The 16,144-nt window shown below is 38.2% G+C and overlaps 1 long non-coding RNA gene across 1 annotated transcript; it reads left to right on the top strand.

The window, feature by feature from the left end:
- Positions 1-458: 458 nt before the first annotated feature.
- On the top strand, positions 459-14,989 carry LOC116422134. Its single transcript, XR_004232697.1, has 3 exons — positions 459-657; positions 12,572-12,694; positions 14,434-14,989. It is a non-coding gene; the product is annotated as an uncharacterized LOC116422134 (long non-coding RNA).
- The last annotated feature ends 1,155 nt before the right edge of the window (positions 14,990-16,144 follow it).

Genomic DNA, 16,144 nt, shown 5'->3' with positions numbered 1-16,144 from the left:
AAAGAAATTGTCCCAAATGCAGAGGGTCAGCTTTCTGAGCCCAAGATTTGAGGTTCTATCTGCATTGAGCAGGACTTACACCATGTTAAATAACATGAAATGGAATAATCCATATTCTTTCCAAGGTTACAGTGAATAAGAAGAATGCCTCCTTTTGTTTGTAAGGGACATGATTAAATTGCTTCTTCCTGATTAGTGAGTTAAATTAGGTCTTTCTGATTGGGGATTTAAACCATAATGCCAATCTTGATGAAACATGAAATGTACCAACTGTCAGAGCTGGAGAGTCCGCTAGAACATAAAGTGTCAGATTAGAAAAGCCTTCAGAATGCAGGACATAGAATGTCAGAGCTGGGAGGGATCTTAGAACCCAGAATGTCAGAGCTGGGCGGGCCTTAGAACACAGGATGTCAGAGCTGGGACATAGCTTTAGAGTACAGAACAAAGCTTATCAGAGTGGGAGGGACTGAAGGACTTAGAACTCAGAATTTCATTGCTGAAAGGGACTTCAGAGATAATCTAATTCAAACTTCTTTCTTAGATAAAGAAACTGAGAAAATTTTTTTTTCTTCAAGGTCATACAGGTTTCCTACCTCCTTCGCCTTGAGGTCTCTACATTACCGGCGATAAAGGAGCTACTTACACACAACTAATTATGTATGTCTCTATAATTATTTATATTACTATAATATTTTAATATAATTATTGCAGAATCGTAACATTTGTGAGGATTAAGATGTTAGCAGGGGATCATCTATGATATCCAATAGCCAAGTGGTCTTCTAGCCATCACTGAAACTGACTGGGGATTGCTTTATAGCAAAGGAAGGAAAATGAATTTGATAAAGAGTAAGCTCTGGATTCAAATTCTGACACCCATACTAACCTGCTGCATGATGTTGGGCAAATCATTTCTCTGACTTGTACTTAAATTTTCCCAACTTTAGATTAATATAATGGGACCCAGATAGTCTCTTCTAGTTCTGATATTCGGAGTTCTGAATCTCCCAAACATATTCTATGTTTGAACCCCAACATTCTGGGGTTTTAATTTGGTCATTTTTGAGAAGACTGTCTTCTTTTTAGACCTGCCCAAATGCTGCCTTCAGTCCAAGCTTCATCTTTAGCTCTCTAAATTTCAATGGTTCCAGAAGAATGAAGGCTATCAGATCCCCATAGAAACTTGCCCATACTCCCCTTTTGTTTGGTAACCTCCTTCCCTTAGCCCCCACAATGCGTCTTCAGGGAATTACTTGTCCTTTTCAATGTGCCCTTACTGTGAAGTTGCCCATGGCTATGCCCTTTCTGCTGGTGATGATCTCTAAAAGCTGTCGGTCTTGGCTCTAACCCTCTGTGATCGAAAGTAATCACTTCTCTGAGCTACACTGTCACGTTTTATTAAAATTCTTCATTGCCCGAAGCCTGGTTTCTCTTAGGTCCAATTTCCCTTTAATGTCCTTTCCTATCTTTGCCTGCCCATGCTGTGGCTTAGTCCTTTAAGCTGAAGAAAGGAGGAGAAAGAGGGAGACCATGAAATATATTTATTGCCGTGTTAGAAACATTGGGTTGAAGAATTGATCCCTACGGCTAAGTAATTTCCCTCTTTCGTGCAAAATATAAATAAGTCTGAGTGGCTTACACTGAGTGATGGGCCCCAACCACACGCTGAATTTCACAATGGGAAGTGCCCTTAAGAGAGCTCCTGGCTTCCTCTTTCTGATTCCATGGAATGAGGTGTTATAAATAGTGGGTGCTTTCCCTTTCAGGAGGGGTCGAAGCTCCCATGGGCTATTTCACTAAGTGCAGGAGACTTGGGAAGGTCTTGAAAAATTTTCCCCAGCTCAGCTCCCTCTGTGGCAGGTGCTGCCCTGAACTGCTGACTTCAGAAACATAAATAGACACACTTAATTATTGTTATTATTCTGTTCTCTGGGGGTAGGAAGGCTGGAGTCTTGGGGGATGTGATTTATAACATGGTTCACTGCTCTTTCTTAATAGTCTCTTCTTCCATTGGGCTGAAGGGGCCCAGACTTTTCCAAATGAGTCACATGGGGATTTTTGATCAGGAGACCTTTAATTCTAACAGGTTTCCCTGAAAAATGGGGGTTAGGATGTTGGGTCAGTCCTTGTTCTCTCCCAGCTAAGAACTAGCAAGGCCCTAACCTCTTGTGGCCCAGATCTTCCTCCTCACTAATAGAAAAGGACCCCAAATCAAGAAGTGGAGAGAAAGAATACTTATCTAATCTAATTTTATCTTATCTTATTTTAAAAATTAACTCTTTTTAGCTTTTGTATCACCTTAATTTACATATACAAACACACACATACATATATGCATGTAAATAACATGTATGTATCACATATATCATATATGTGTCTCTATAATTTCCTCCCCAACTCTCACAGTATCCAAGTGACAGGATATATATATTATTATGCATCCATGTTCCCCCTCTGTAAAGAAGATAGATATGCATTTTTTCATTTCTCTTTTGGGACTAATAAATTTTGTCTTTAATATCATATATCCTGAATTTTTCTTTTAGTAATTCTTTCTGTTGATTTTGATGACTGAAGTCATGATCCTGCTTCTTCTTATTTCATATTACATTTGTTCATATATTTTCCATGATTTTCTATAGTCTTCATTGTGTCTTATGGTGAAGGAATATTCCATTCCATTCATGTACTGCAGTTTGTTTAGCTAAATGACATTGATTTTTCTTTTACTTCTTGATTATTTCAAAAGTGGGGGGAACTATGAGTATTTTGGTGCATAGGGACCTTTCTTTTTGCGTTCAATCTTCTTGGAGCTTATGCCTAGAAGTGTGACCAGTGGGTCAGAAGGTATGGACACGTTAGTCTCTCTCAGCAGAATTCTAAATTGCTTTCTGGAATGATTAGAACAGTTCTACCTACAGTGCATCAGGATTCCTGTCTTGCTACACTTTTTTAGTTAACTCTTGACTTATAGAATTATTGGATTTAGCACTAAATAGGACCTAGTCCAATGCCATAATTTAAATTTCTTTTCTCTTTTTAAGTATTATGAGCTTGATAAATACCATCACTCCTACCATTCACTTCACTGCCTTTCTTCAGGAACCTATTTTGCTGAATGAAGTTGGAGATCACACAATCATGCTGGCTGGATCCACTACAGATTTGTGTTATTTAACCTTAACTGGACCCTCTCTGCTGCTAGGCAATCTTTAAACATCTTCTTAATCAACTCACTATCCCACTCAACACAGCAGCTCTTAAAAAGCTTTTCATCCCACTTCAACTCTCCCAAGGCTTCCTCTCTCCATCCTCTCAACTTAAAACCTTGCTTCATATTTTACTGAAAAAAATTGAGGACATTTGCTGAGAGATTTCTTCTCTCTTCATTTCATATCACTGAGTTTCTTTTTTGTAATAATTTTTTTGTGATCTTCTGGCCAATGCAGATTGTTTTATATGCACAAATGACATTATTCAGCTCCATCTTTTCCTGACAGTCTATAAGAATTTATTAAATGCTTACTATGTGCCAGGCACTGTGCTAAGTATTGGCAATACAAACACAAGAAGAAAAACATAGTCCCTGCCCTCAAGGGGCCTACATTCTAATCTGTGAAGGAAACACATAAAAGGAAGCTGAAAAAATGGCAGGGGAAGGAAGACAAAGGTTTACAGGCTTGGTAAAGGAAGTTAGTTGTGCAGGCTTGAGAGGAAAGAGCAGAGTACTCTTTCTATCATCTCAAATCATGTTCAGTTTCTCCCTGTGTACTGACTGCTTCTCTATTGCTTACAAACATGCCCATGTCCCACCCCCCCATCCTCAATAAACTTTCACTTGATCCATCCATCCATCCTTTCTTTTCTAGCTAAACTCCTTGAAGAGAATGTCTACAATTGGAGCTGTCATTCCATTCGTTCTTATTTTCTTCTTGACTCTGAAGATTGGCTTTTGACCTCATCATTCAGCTGAAACTGCTCTTTCCAAAATTATCAATGGTCGCTTAATTGCTAAATCTTGTGACCTTTTTTCAGTCTCTACCCTTTTTGATATCTTTGCAGGCTTTGGGATTATTGATCCCTCTTTTCTAATGGCTTTCATGGTGTGCATCTATCTTTTGGCTCCTCCATCCTATGTGACTACTTCTTAGTCTCCTTTGCTGTATCTTCATGGGGGTTATCACCATGGCTGTTCCCCAAAGTCTCTATCCTGAGTCTTCTTTTCTTTTCCCTTCCTATTATTTCATTTGGAGATTTTATCAGCTCCCATGGATTCAATTGTCTTCTCTATGCAGATGATTCTCAAATCAACTTATCCAGCTTAACATCTATCCTTTCTCTAGTCTCAAACCTCCAACTGCCTATTAGACATTTTGAATAGGATGTCCTATAGATAGCTTAAATTCAACATGTCTCAAGCTGAACTCATTATCTTTTCCCCATACTTTTTTTCCTCTTCCGAACTTTTTTTATTACTGTTGAGGGTCCTCTATCTTCCCAGTCACCCACACTGGCAATGGAAGTGCCATTCTCAACTTCTCTCTCTCATCCTCAATTTCTAATCTGGTGCCAAGTCTCACTTATTTTTACATTGGCCAGATCTCTCAAGATACACTTTTCCCCTTTGACTTAGGTACCACCTTGGTGCAGGTTTTTATTATCTCACAATAGGACTAGTGTAATATCTGCTAGTGGGTGTGAGGGATGTAGAAGACCCTTACCCAAAATGAATACTCAGAGATCACTCGTAGAAAGCAGAGAGGTTGTTTAGCCATCCCATCATGAGATAAGAAAGAGAAAGCTCATGGTAGGAGGGCTAAAGAATTAGTAAAGATATACAGTTTTTATAGGTTCTGTTACAAAGGATTACATCATAAGTTGGGGGGGCATTGAGAAATAGGTGCCCTTTCCCCTAACTGAATTTAAACATTAGTGCCAAAAGCAGATTAGAAAAGAATGCTTTCAGTTTCCCTGATTCCAAGAGGAATCATCCATTAGACCTTCAAACTTCAGATTACTGAGCTGACAGCATTTAATAATCTATGTATTAATATATATATATATAATATGTTAAATACAATATATGTATACATATCCATATAGTTATTTTGCTGCACAGGAAAAATTGGACTTGAAGATAAGGTAAAATTAACCTGAGAAGGAAATAAAAAATGCAAGCAGACAAAAACAGAGATAGTGGAAATGCTATGTAGTGTTTCATACTCATTTCCCAGAATTCTTTTGCTGGGTGTAGCTGGTTCTCTTCATTATTGAACAAATGGAACTGATTTGGTTCATCTCATTGCCTCCAACACATTCTTAATAAACTCCAGTGGCTCTCTGTCTCCTCCAAGATAAAATGTAAAATCCTCTCTTTAACATTCAAAATCCTCCATAACCTGACCCTTCCTGTTATATCTTACTTACCCTTATGCTCTTTAATGCAGTGGCTTCTTAAGTAAGTCCATCTCTAGACTTTGGGAGTCTTTCCCTTCTTACTTCATTTATGTCCCACGTTACAGATTTCTGCAAGAAATTGTTCCAGATCCCTCTTAGTTCTTCTGCTCTTCCTCTATTATCTCAAATTTCTCCCATCAATGCCTTATTTGTACATAGTTATTTACATGTTGTCTCCCCCATTAGATTGTGAGCTCTATGAGAGCAGGGGTTGTCTTTTGCCATTCTTTATCATCCATTTACTTGGCTGAGCAAATTATATATGTGATTCCTATATTAGAGATATTTTTAGGCTCTTCTAGCTCTTAGAAATTCACTGTAATTTTAGACGACCTTTCCTTAATATCAGGAACCAGTTTTCTTTCAATTATTTTCCCCACACCCTGGTTCAGTATAGGAATTAGGTAGCTATTCCATAGTTTTAGATTGACCTGAGGTGATGATTATGATGGATGCCTGGCTGACCTAGGGGTAAGGGGAAGGAGGTGAGAACAGAGTCAGTTTTTGATAACCTACCACAGTGACATAGACAATCTTCCTATGACATTTCAGACCAACTTTGGGTCACTTATTCTGGATGCTTTTCAATTTCAGCTCACTATAAAGGATGTTCCTTCAGCTTGCCTCAAGTATCACCTTCAGTTGATTCCAATCAGTCAATCAGCAAGCACACATTAAGTACCTACCATATGTCAGGCACTGTGCTAAGTGTTGGGCACATAAAGATAAGGGTGAAACATTCTTTTTTTTTTCAAAGAGTTTACATCAAATGGAGCAGATATGATGCATGTGTACAGACATTTACTGAATATATGTATACATGTACATACATACATATATGTACATATATATATATATATATATACATGCAAAAATACAAGATAGATTGGGGGCACAAAGAGTTAGGGGGACTAGGAAAGGTTTCATGTGAAAGCAGCTCTTAAAATAAATGTTTTTTTTCTCTGCATATCCCTCATTTTTATTATGTTTCCTGAAAGCAACATAGTGTTTGATTCAAATTTCTGTTTTATGGATAAATTCATTCCCTTTACATTCTAAGCTATAACTACTTGTGTGTTTTCTTCCTTCTTTTCCTCAGTATCCTTCTTATGCTATTTACTTATCCCATCTCATTCCTTTGCTTTACTCCTATTAGCTACTCCTTAATATATCTGCCCCCTAAGAGTCCCTTCCTTATCTTCTTCCTCTATCTCGTTCCCCTGCTCTTATTTCTTTCTGAATTTAGATTTTATACTTTTCTAGATATATACGTTGTTCCCTCTTTAACCTATCCATGATGGGAATAAAGTTCTTGAAATAAGTTTTGATGGAATTCAGAGATTCTAGGGGTCTGAGATGAGAACTGAGAATGTTGCAGACCCAGGAGACAGGTCAATTCAGGACATGGAGATGGGGGTAGTGTGGATGTGAGGAACAGCAAAACAGTTGGCTTGATTGATGGGCCAAGTACAACTGGAAACATAGGCTGGGACCATGTTGAGAAGAATGATTCATGATCTCCCCTCAACTCAGCTACAAATCTACCTGGAAGGGACTCTAGTCCAAGTGTTTCATTGTGCAAGTGACAAAACTGTGACCCATCAATGTGAAGTGACTTGCTGAAGATCATGCAGTGCCAGGATTTGAACATAAATTCTCAACTCCCAAACCAACAACTTTCTACTGTTTCACTCCAAGGATCCTCTTTTCAGCTCATTCTGAGAAGAAGCAAAGGTTTTTTTTTTTTTTTTGGGGGGTGTGATGCTGTTTTTCCCATGTGGAGAAAGAGCCTCTCCTTCAATTTTAGTTGGCACTTATGTTTGACATCTCACTTTGACCATATCACCATTGTTCTGTGAACCTGAGGACTGGTTGATTCCATCAGTAATTTCCTCAGTATGGAGTAGAGTTTTGATATTAATTGGCTTTAAAGACCAGGCTAGAAATTGGAATTTTCTTGTCCCTCCCCCGGGGTCCTACCCAGCTACCTCTAATGCTCATTAAAGATCCTAAGGAAGTGGATTTGCTCCACAGACAGCTGAGGATGCAGTTCTTGGTGACAGAGAAGGAAACTGCTAAATTCTCTTGGGGATCACCTTATGCTCTGCATGGATCAGTAAAACTAGCAGGGATATTGTAGTTCAGCCCCCACCCCCTCCTTTTACAGAGGGAGAAACTGAGGCTTAGAGATCAAAAGGGACTTATTTGCTCAAAGTCACAACTCAACACTCAGATTCAAACAGCAAACTGTGCAAAACTCCTGCTCTATCACAGGTAGTGTGCTGAGGGCCGGGGACACAAACAGAAAGCTTATATTCTATCAGGGAACATAGAACATAACACTTCCTTCCTCTCTCTCTCCCTCTTTCCTTTCTTCTCTCCCTTCCTTCCTCCCTCCTTCCCACGTTCTCTTTTTCTCTCCCTTCCTTCCTCTCTCCTTCCCATGTTCTCTTTTTCTCTCCCTTCTTCCCTCACTCCCTTCTTTCCTCTCTCCCTCCCTCCTTTCTTCTCATCTCCTCCCCTCTCTTTTCCTTTCTTTTTCCTCCCTCCCTCCCTCCCTTCCTCCCTTATCCTTCCTTCCTTCCTTCCTTCCTTCCTTCCTTCCTTCCTTCCTTCCTTCCTCTCTCTCCCTCCTTCCTTTCTTCTTTCCCTTCCTTCCTCCCTCCTTCCCACATTCTCTTTTTCTCTCCCTTCCTTCCTCTCTCCTTCCCACGTTCTCTTTTTCTCTCCCTTCTTCCCTCCCTCCCCTCTTTCCTCTCTCCCTCCCTCCTTTCTTCTCCACTCCTCCCCTCTCTTTTCCTTTCTTTTTCCTTCCTTCCTTCCTTCCTTCCTTCCTTCCTTCCTTCCTTCCTTCCTTTCATCCTTCCTTTCTTCCTTCCTTCCTTCCTTCCTTCCTTCCTTCCTTCCTTCCTTCCTTCCTTCCTTCCTTCCTTTCTCCCTTCCTCCCTTCCTTTCTTCTTCTCTCCCTCCTTCCCTCCCTCCCTTTTTTTTCTCCCTCCCTCTCTCCCTCCCTACTTTCCTTCCTCCTTCTCTCCCTACTTTCCTTCCTCCCTTCCTCCCTCCTTTTTCTTTCTTTCTTTCTTTTTTCTTTTCTTCCTTCCTTTCTTCTCTTTTATTTTTCTTTCCCTTCTCTTTCTTCTTCCTTCTTTTCTCTCTTCTTCCACTATTTGTCTCTATATACACATGTATTTATATAGCTATAAATATACACACAGATATATCTATAAATATCCTTCTATACATAAGTCTCTACAAAACACACACACATATATAGGCAGAATATATATAAAATAAAAGTGAAGTCACTTGGAAGTCACTAAGATCTGAGGATGGTGCAGCAGGAAAGGCCTCAGGTAGGAGGTGATATATGAATTGAGCTTTGAAAGAAACCTAAGAGATGGAAGTGAGGAAGAAAAGCATTCCAGACATGGGACAGGTACAGCATGGCAAAAGGGTGGAAGATGGAACAATGTGTGCGAAGAACAGTAGTAAACCTGTATAGCTGGATCATGGAGTATACATGGAAGGAAGTGAAATGTAAGAAAAATGGAAAAGAAAGATCTAGGTTGTGAAGAATTTTTAATGCCAAATTGAAGATGTTATGTTTTATCTTGGAGGTAATCCATTCATTCATTCCATAAATTTTTATTATAATAACAATAATAATAGTTAAATGTTATATACTACTTCAATATTTGCAAAGCACTTGAAAAATATTATCTTATTTGTTCCTCTTCCTTGGGAGGTGGGTGGGTAAGTATTAGTATACCCACTTTACAGGTGGGAAAACTAAGCAAACAGAGATTGTGTCTTGTTCAGAATCACATAGCTAACAAGTATCTGAGGTTGGTTTGCAACTCAGCTCTGCCTCATGGTAGGTCTAGTATGCTAGTTGTTGCACCTAATTGCCCTTATTAAGTTACTGTGTTGAGCAAGACAATGTCTGTACTTGGTGTAGGAATAATAAAGTTAAAAAATGAAGCAGACCCTCTTTTTTTTAAAGGAGTTTACATTCTTCTTGGGGTGGGAGATGGGAAGAGAAGACAGTCAAGAATAATAGGAAGTAAGGAGTGATGGGGGTAGAGTCTGGGGATCCAGATTAATTGCTGCAAAACTTGGAGAAGGAAGCACTTTCAGTCCTGGGGATCAAAAGGAGTTCCTTGGGGGGCTTCTAAAAAGCAGATTGGGGAGGGGAAGTATATTCCAAATGTGGACGACAGCCTGGGAAAGAGGAATAGATAGGAAGAGGCATTGGATTTGGAGAAGCCAGCAAGCCAGTTTGGCTTCTATGAATGGCAAATATCTGTTTTGATTTCTTTCAAGGCCAGTTCAGAAAATACCTGATCACAGCTGCTCAAGAAGCAACAAGAAATAATAGATTTAAATCTCTTCTCCTTATTTTTATCCAAACACACAGGCCTGCTTCTAGTTAAAGTCCTTGGCAAACCTTAAAGTGTTATTGAAAAGGATGATGATGATGATGATGATGAAATAATGAAGGATATTGTTGTAATTCGCTTTTTCTTTCACTTTGGTACAAAGGATGGTGTAGTGCAAAAAACACTGAACTCAGAGGAAAGAGAACTGGGTTTGAATCTTGGCTCCAGTACTTATGAGCTATGAGGCCTTGGGCAAATCATACAACATTCTGAATTTCCATTTCCTCATCTACAAAAAAGAAGATAATCATACATCTATAGCCTAAATCACAAAGCTGTTTTAAGAAAATAACTTTGCAAACTTTGACGCACTATAAAAATGTCAGTTATTGTTATTATGTTACTTAGGAAGTCATTGAGTCCCACAGATAAAAATCCTTAAACAAACTTGTTTATCAACACCTCATCTTATAGGTGGAAAAACTAAACCTCAGAGATCACAGAAGCAAACATTTTTAGAGAGCTTGACTATGTGCTAAATAACCCGGCTCTTTCTTTTCTAATTTTCTTCTGTTTGACTCCCTTCCATGTATACTCTATGATTCAGCCATACAGGCTGTTCCTCACACATGTTGTTCCATCTCCCACCCTTTTGCCCAGGCTGAAACTGTTCCGTGTCTGGAATGCTCTCTCTATTCACTTCCATCTTTTAGTAATAAATATTTCATTCTATCCTCACAATAACCATGAGATATTATTATTACTTAAAATAATAAAGTAACTATTAATAAAAATAATTAAGTAATTATTATGATTTCATTTAATAGATAAGGAAATTGAGACAGATGGAAATGAAGTGATTTATCCAGGATTACATAGATATTAAATATCTGATGCTAGATTTGAATTTAGCTCTTTCCTCACTCCAAGTGAGTGCAGTGCTATACCACATTGTACCACCTAACTGACTTTGTCCACTAGAAAGTGGACTAGATTAAAAGTCACCCAATGAGGTATTGGCAGAACTGAGATTAGAGCTCTTCAGCCAGGAACTTTCTACCTGTATGCTACATAGATATTCCCTACTGTTTCTATGGGACCTTAACTTGACCTCAAATCAGTCCCATCTAAATGATAACAATATTTTACAGCACATCTAGCTCTTCCAGCACTGGATATTTGGGTAATTTCCAAGGTTTTCCATTAATATATACAGAAAGTAGAGTATTTCCCAATACTCATGCACAAATTATTCATTTTTTTGCTTTTGAATTATTTTTGGAGACATGTTGTCAGGAGTGGGATCACCAAGTCAGTGTGTGTGTATCAGTTTTATGACTCTTGTTTCTCACAGCCAAATTCTCTCCAGGAATACCATACCAATGTCCATTGCTCCTGCTTGAAATGAGTATTTCTATTTCTCTATAGCTGACTTAGCATTGGATTTGGTCATTTTATGAATGTTTTATTTTATTTCTGCTGGTTTGGTGAATATGTGGTGGTACTACTGAGTTGTGCTCATTTTCATTGCTTTAGTTATTGTGGAACTAATATAGCTCTACATATATAAAATGAAGAAATAAATCTAGATAATTTCTAAGAGTTCTTCCAGTTTTAAAATTATTTATTGCACATTCTAAGATTCCTTCCAGCACTGATGCTCTATGTTCTAAGGTTCTTATGACTTTGATAGTTTATGTTTTAAAGTCCCTTCTATCTCTGAGATTCTGTGTTCTATTGTTCTTTCTAGACTAGGGTTTGCTAGTAAATAGTTAACAACTTGCAGGAGAAGGGAAAATTGTATGTAGGACATATTTTAACGCTTAATCTGTATTATAAACATTTTCCTCATTACTTTCTTAAATCTAGACAATCAACAAAATAACAAATCAAATGCTGATTTGTAGCATTTGCCAAAAACTGAGGTATAAATGCTTACCCTGGAAATTTAACAATTAGTTCCCTCATTGGAATTAGGTCCAGCGCACCCTAATATTAGTTCTGACTTTTCTCTGTTTTAAGGCCCCTCCCAGTTCTTATATTCCTTGTTCTAATACCCTACTCAGCCCTGTCAGTCAATGTTCAAAGTCCCCTCCCATCTCAGCCATTCTTTTCCCTCAAGGATCTCTTCATATTGCTTTTTGCTTTTTTGTTTTTTAAAGTCAAATCAGTAAATGACTATTGGATATTTGTTATTTGCAAACCTAGAGAAGGCCATATTATTCAAAAAGAAAAAAAAAGTTTCTTTCTCTTTTCTATGATGGAATGAATAGAATCATTATAGTATTTAGCTTATAAAATATATTCTTTTTGAACTACACTCATATTTAAAAATTACCATGATTATTAAGAGCTGACATTTGTATATCAATTTGGAATAAAACTATTTATGACATTTCATTTGATTCAGGTCAAATCCAGGTCTTTTGATTCTAGTTTTGGACTGATAGTTTATATTTTAACAATGCTCCTCCTACTAATGCTAGCTTGTACATAGCACTTTAAAGTTTGCAAAGTATTTTATAGACTTTATTCCATTTGATCAGTTGAAGAGCTCTGGGGCAAACTTTGTTTAAAGTTCTGCTTTCCTTCCTTGCTCTCTGTTCCCCCCTCTCATTGAAAGGTTTTCTTCCTCTGGTGACCATTTAACTGTTTTAATAATTTTTCATAATGTAGTGAAACCACAGTAAATAGGCTAAACCAATCTCTGGTGTGTGTTTTCTCCCCTTTTTTAGTAGAATCAGCAAACAACTGATTAAAATCTATTTTAAAAATGGATTCCAACTCCTCAGAGGGCTTGCATAGAGAGGTGACAACATGTCTTTTCATGACCATCCAAAGAATCCCTTGGCAATAAGGTAGGTTGTGTGTGGGCTTTCAGGTATTAGACTCAGGGATTTTTGTAATGAAGGAGAAAAAAATTCTCATTAAAAATATTTTGAGCATTTCTCAAGTCTCTTCCTCTAGAGTGACTTTTGGGGAGATTTTCTGGTTTAAAATTTGATAAATTAAAAAAAATAATTTCATAAGGGTTTTCAAAAATGGAAACTGAACTCTACCTCCCCCCCCCCCCCCCCCCCCCCCCATCCAGTCCTCCTGTCTACTCCCCCACTCCCTCATCTCTTCCTCAAGTGGAAGTTAGTCAAGGTTAGAAACCCTAGGTTGGAAAGGACCTTAGATCATAGATGTCAGAATTAAGAGGGATTGTAGAGCGTGGAGTTGTTGTTTGTTCTTTGTTTTCAAAGAGGACCAATGATTCACTTGCACATGAATTAGATTTATGTGAAGACCCACTCCAGTATCTTATCCTGAAAACCTCAAATGGGGTCATGAAGAGTCAGAATAATTGACTAAAAAACAAGACGTGTAAAGTCTTTAGCCTAACTCTCTTCCAGAATAACTGTCCCACAAAATCCACTGTCAGGACAACTGGCAATGGCCTCTTTGATGTCTGACCAAGAACTCTATAGTACCAATTTCAGTTACCTTCATGGATATTGGAACAAATTGTTCTCATCTATTCATTCTACTGGGGAGAGTCTTCAAATACTTGGGGTAGACAACTCGCAAATGAATTTGACGACTGTTAGTTTACCCTTAATCTACTTTAGCTCATCCACTGAGATAATTTTTACTGGCATGTGACCACTGTGCATGTAACAGCAGAATGTAGAGTACTTAACTGGAAAGGGTCCTTAAGACATAGAACCTAAGCTAATAACAAGCATATTTATATAACACTTTAAATTCTGCAAAGTGATTTCTTTATAACCACCCATGAAGCTTTGAGTGATTAAATAATTTGCATGGGACCACACACTCGTAAGTGTTTGAGGAAAGATTTAACCCCAGGTCTCCTAACCCTTGTCTATCACTCTATTCTTTAAACTAGGTACCACTTAGATATCAAAAATGGTAGGAAAATTTTAAGACGATGCAGTCATAGAGCTAGAAGGGCCTTTAGGCATCATCATCAATCCTATGATTTCATAAATGAGGAAGCTGAGATTTTAAAATGTTAAGAAATTCACTTAAGGTCACACAGACATAGTAGTAGTTAATAGTACAGGCAGGTCTATTTATAATAGAAGTAATATCCACTGTAATGTTGGTTTAAGTCTTATAACAGTTTTTTTCCCATAACTCTGTGAGATAAGTTATACAAATAGCATTACCCTCATTTTAGAGTCAGTTGAGTTAATAAGCTTTTATTAAGTCACCTACTATGTGCCAAGAATCATGATAAGCTCCGGGGTTACAAAAGAAAGGCAAAAAACAGTTCCTGGTGTCAAAGAGCTAACAGTCTAATAGGGGAGATGATAAACAAACAAAATGTAGAAAGGATAAATTGGGGTCATCAACCATTCAGAAAATAAACAAAACAAGCAATAAGAAAAGCTCAGATTTCTAGTGCTTGCCATCTGAGGTGTAAATGCTTGCAATGAATAAGTAGCAATTGGCTTTCCTTAGTTGGTTTGAGCTGGCTCCGGCACAGGCCAGAGCAGAGGCTATTGAGAGTGTTAAGAAAGGGAAGGTTATGGGAAGGAGCTTGTGAACTAATCTGTTTTTCTGTTTCTCTCACTTTCCCTATCCCCAGTCCTTTCTCTTACGTCTTCCTCTGCCTATGCAAAGGTCCATGCTCAGAAGAGGGGAAGGTACAAAGGCAAAGAAGAATGGATCCCTGTTCTCTTGGAGTATGGAAGATTACATGTGGGTCCAGGTGAAAATTTTAGAATATGGCAAACACACAAGAAAAATACAAATTCCATTTATGTAAAGGGAAAATGACTACTCTCTTCTCAGACCATCTCCTGTACAACTTTCTCAACAGATACCCTGGGTTCTATTCTCTTGATTATTTCCTGCCTTTCATGGAATATTATTTCTGGAAAGCTACAGTCATATTTAATTCACTACCTTCTCCATAGCCTCTCTTGGCTAACTCTGTCATACTTTACAAAGTTGGTGTACTCTTCCCCTCTCACCCATATCTGGAACCCCAGACCATGCATGATCAAATCAACTCTGTTATTGTTCTAGGATGGGCTGTGTCATTTTGCTCACCTATAGGGTCCCCTTTACCCCTTCAGTAACAATTTAGGTCAAAAGTGCTCTTCTCTGGTCATTTACTCCCAATTATATATTGTTTTTCTCATTTACAGTATAAGCTCCTTGAGGGAAGGGATGATTTTTGCTTTTGTATTTGTATCTTCAAAGTACAACAGTATTCTTGGCACATAGTAAATGCTTTATTATCCATTCATTTGTTTATTTATTCATACAAAACAATGATGCTCTGAGTCTCTCTATTCTGCTCCTCAGGCTTCCAAAGGGTAACCCTCATGAACTGGGGTACCTTCTCTAATACCATCTGCTCAAAACCCAACTAATTATGCTTCTACTCTTTGTTAGGTGCCAATTGCTAACTTCCAGTTCCATTTAACTACTTACATTAATTAGCTTTTTCAAATGGATATTTCCTCCAAAGATAAAGCAAACATAAAAGTACAAATGTTTTTCCATAATGCCTCAGGGGTACCTCCTCCCCTCTGCCACTTTCTTCATGTTGAAAAATAGGTTTAACTTGGCTTGGTTCCTACATAGTCTTAGTCCCACTAAATTCATGTTTACATGCATCATGGATGCTAGATGAATCCTTGGTTCAGATACTGCTGCCCTTGAAGGTACTGATGCTGTGCTAACTAAAGAGGCTCTCTTTATTCACGGTGTTGACCATAAACACAAACTCTGGAACTCTGCAATGCTATAGTGTCCTCTGGATCTTTGCAAACCATAGGGTTATAGACTCCATTGCCTTACAAGTCATTATAACCAAAGGAATCACTAACTCTCCTAGGAGTGCTGAGGTCGGGGACTGAAACTGGCAGATCTTTTTGACTACCTTCTCAGTCAATCAAAGAGCCTCCTCTTTATTAGATAGTCAACCCAAGTGCTTGTCAGTCTTTCCATGACACTTCCATTCCATATTATCACAACTCTCCTGGGATCATAGGAAAACAGGCTCTCTAGTGGCTTTATATGGGGAGACACCATTATAGGCATTCTGAGATACACTAGACCTCCAGTGCATTCCCATTTATTCATATTGGTTTGAGACATCAAGGAAGAGGAAGGACATGGCATTTCAGTCAGGCCTTAAAAGATGGAAGAATTTCAATAGCAGAAATGATGGCAGCCCATTTCTGAGTGAGTCAAGACTTATAGGTGATATGTATTTGACAGACCATTAATCTAATTTGGCGTTATATGTATGTGATATAAGATTTGGTTCTTAAATCTGTTGGGGG

The sequence above is a fragment of the Sarcophilus harrisii genome, chromosome 3 (assembly GCF_902635505.1).
Source record: "Sarcophilus harrisii chromosome 3, mSarHar1.11, whole genome shotgun sequence".
NCBI classification, from domain to species: Eukaryota; Metazoa; Chordata; class Mammalia; order Dasyuromorphia; family Dasyuridae; genus Sarcophilus; species Sarcophilus harrisii.
This window is presented reverse-complemented; position numbering and strand designations above follow the sequence as displayed.